We start from the raw sequence: 3,855 nt of genomic DNA, 5'->3' as shown, positions 1-3,855 counted from the left end.
CATTTTTCATTTATTCTATAATATGAAGAATTTTCCACAAATTAAGAACGTTTTTATCCTCAAATATACAAGGCACAATTCACACATGCAGGAAATCTAATGTCAAACCACTTATTCCTCATATCGTCACTTTATGTATAATGCATACCACTCATTGGTTAGTTATGTATTTCTGGTGTTAGACTTTAGAGCCTCTGTAAGAGAAATTTTAAATTTTTATTATACTATCAAATGAACAGTATCAAAAATTGTTTTAACTATTCAATTTAACTTTTTGTTTATAACAACATTCTTTATTTAAGCAAACTTTGAATATTTTAGTATTACCTATTCAAACTCAACCCACTCATTTTCTAAAACCAATATTTTCTCTTTTTTTTTCTCCTTGTTCAAGGGTTTAGCCTTCAGTTTTATTATTTCTTTAATATTTTAGAGTGATGTTATCTACATACATTTTTTACTTTTCATACACCCTATTAATTTTATCTATTGATTATAGTCAATTCATTCGATTAATTTGATAGCTAAAGTATGTGAAAGATGAAAATAGGTGTGTGGATAACACTACCTTCATTTTACTATAATAAAGACTCTTTTACAGTATGTCTTGGAGATAATTTTTTTTTTTTAATTTAGCTATTTAAAATAGAATTTTGGTGTCACCTACTACTACAATCTAGTGGTATTCTTCTTCACTTATATAGGTTCGATTCTCACCAAAAGCGAATTTGAACCACATTATTGCTAGTCCATTGTTAGGCTTAGCCCACTTCCTCACTCCTTTAGTGTGGATAATATCGTTCGTCAGAAGAAAAAAAAATGGTTATTTTACGTAGGAACTATCTAAGAAGACAACCTCTCCAGTCTCGGCTGGCTGGGTTGCCAAGGACCCTGGATCTTCTTGTGAACACGAAAGTTCCTTGAAACAAGAAACAAGAAACAAGAATAACGTGTACAAAATAATATTTTGTTTGATGATTTTGGGGTTACGATCTCTCTCAAATTTGGTCCTCTGATTCTATCTTCGTAGGGTGTAGGTTTGTGGATGAGTTGTTGATCCAAAGGGCCGTCGGGGCTTGATCTAAGGATGAACAGTTGATGAACGGATGAACACTTTCTTCAAGGGCCGTCGGGGCTTGATCTTGAATAATGGTTGTGTGGATTTCTTCAAGGGCTTTTGGGCTTGATCTTGAAGGTTGATGGATGAGTGGATCTTCAAGGGCTTTTGGGCTTAATCTTGAAGAACGATTGGATGTGTGGATTTTCAAGGGGCGTTGGGGCTTGATCTTGAAGAATGGGTGTATGGGTTTGTTGAGGTCGTTGATCCAAAGGGCCGTTGGGGCTTGATCTTAGGATGAACGGATGAACACTTTCTTCAAGGGCCGTCGGGGCTTGATCTTGAGTTGGTGGAAGTTCTTCAAGGGCCGTTGGGGCTTGATCTTGGGATGAACGGATGAACACTTTCTTCAAGGGCCGTCGGGGCTTGATCTTGAGTTGGTGGAAGTTCTTCAAGGGCCGTTGGGGCTTGATCTTGAGGGAGGATTTGACGAAGAACGAAGAGTGCTTTCTTGATCCTTCGGGATTTTCTTGAGAGCTTTAGAACTCTAAGGCTTCAAGGTTTTGGTGTGTGGAGAAATATATTTGTGAATTGGTTGATGCTTGATACCTTGATGGAGAAGCCTATTTATAGGCTTTGAGAATGAATCACCACCACAAAATATTTTTTTCCTTTCCAAGCACCATTGCCTAATTTTCCCACTTAATGCAATATTGAAATTGAAGTGGTGTAACTTATGGCCTAATTTCCCACTTAATACCATTTTAAACTTGAAGTGGTGTAACTTATGGCCTAATTTCCCACTTAATACCATTTTAAACTTGAAGTGGTGTAACTTATGGCCTAATTTCCCACTTAACACCATTTTAAACTTGAAATGTGTATGCTTTGTCATTGCCCAAATGAGAAAAACTTGCTTTGATCCGTAATGGATTGAAGTGTGCTTGCCTTGTCATTGCCCAACATGAGAAGAAAAACTTGTTTTGATCCTCAATGGATTGAAATGTACTTGCCTTGTCATTGCCCAAAATGAGAAGAAAAACTTGTTTAATCCTTCAAGGGTATTTCTTCCTATTTTGTTGAGTCACACGCCATGTGTACAATTTGTACAACACGTGGCGTATGCCATGTATGCCTTGACACGTCAAAACTTTAATGCATTGGTGAACATTTTTTTTTTTTTTTTTACTGAAATTTCGATGTCTACAAATGCCCCCACTTCAAGGCGCGTCGTAGACATGTGCTTGACACGTGTAGAAGATGCGTTTTGAAGTCCCTTAATGTAGATGTCAACCCAAGGGCCGTCGAGGCTTGATCTTGAATTGGGCTGGAAATTTCTTCAAGGGCCATTGAGGCTTGATCTTGAGTTCGACTGGAAGATTTTCTGGTTTCCTCCAATCGTTGATTTTCCGCAGGCTTACTCTTGAACTGGGTGCAGGATTCTTTTGGTCTCCTCCACTCGTTGATTTTCCTTTGTGCTACTCTTAAACTGGGTGCAGGATTCTTTTGGTCTCCTCCACTCGTTGATTTTCCTTTGTGCTACTCTTGAACTGGGCAACAGGATTCTTTTGGTCTCCTCCGAAGGTCTGAGCTTACTCCTTTTTTCTGTTTCTTTGTTCAATCTCTCCAATTCGTATTGAAGAGGGTTAGAGGATAGCTCAGCATATGCAGTTGTAGCTTGTCTCCACATGCTTCAATGTATCATTTTCACTTGCCTTACTTGCTCCCCTTTGCAGAAGTGGTATTTCCTTATGCAGGTTTAGCATCTTCTCTTGTAGTATTTGTTCCAGATGCAGGAGTTGAATGCAAACCTTGCATTTGAATGGACCATCACTTCTTGGTGGCAGCGCAAGTTTGAGTGGAGGTTCCGACATATTGCTTTCTCTGTCCTTGTCTTGGCAGGTGAGAACAAGGGCAAAGGAAAAGATTGGGGAAAAGCATGATATGAGATACCTTTGCTTTCGCCCATGATGATATGAGATACTTTTGCCTTGGTGTCATTTGTTTGCAAGGGCATTCCCGGAGAGGAAGAAAACTGAGCATTTTGATATGCTTTGCTGGGAGTGTACTCTCGGAGGTGAGGAAGAGTTGGGCATTTTTTTTTTTTTTTTTTTTTTTTTGTTTGCAGGTGCCTTGCCATAAAAGATGAAGGTCGACATAAAATCCGGCTTTTTGAAATAGTGACGACTCTTCGATCTTTGAATACGCCTCTTTGATTTCTGAACGACGCCTCTTCGATTTCTGAACGAGCGCCTCTTTTGACAAAGCTGCACGCGTTTTCTGAAAAGCAGAGAAAGCGCCACCGAACTTCGCGCTTGTCGGCTAAAGATGTGTAGCTGCGATGATGACCTCCACGTGATCTTTTGACAAAGTGGCACCCGTGCTCTGAAAAGCCGAGAAAGCGTCGCCAACTTACGCCGGAAAATCCAGCTTTTGAGATTTGCAGAGCGATGTCTCTTCACTTTTGAATAAGCGGCCCTTCGATTTCTGAACCAACGTCTCTTTGATTTCTGAGCAAGCGCCTCTTCGATTTTATAGAGGTATTGATCACCTCTAACATGCACACTTTGAAGGTTGCTCATTCCTGAAAATCATCTCCGACCTTTTGAGTTTTAACTCCATCCATCCATCTCTTTTAACACCTTTGAAAAAATGGCTAACCCATCGAACCTTAGCTTAGAATTGAGTCTCAGCAGTGATCCGGTTGCGCCGCGTCAAGGTAATGTATGGTGCCCGTCTTTCTTATCTTCTAACGGTCCTCTTACAGGTGAAGACTCAGTGATGCAGAATGCAACAAC

The sequence above is a fragment of a genome, unplaced genomic scaffold, assembly GCF_019419815.1.
Source record: "Pyrus x bretschneideri cultivar Hongxiangsu unplaced genomic scaffold, Pyrus_bretschneideri_v1 Contig2, whole genome shotgun sequence".
Taxonomy (NCBI): domain Eukaryota; kingdom Viridiplantae; phylum Streptophyta; class Magnoliopsida; order Rosales; family Rosaceae; genus Pyrus; species Pyrus x bretschneideri.
This window is presented reverse-complemented; position numbering follows the sequence as displayed.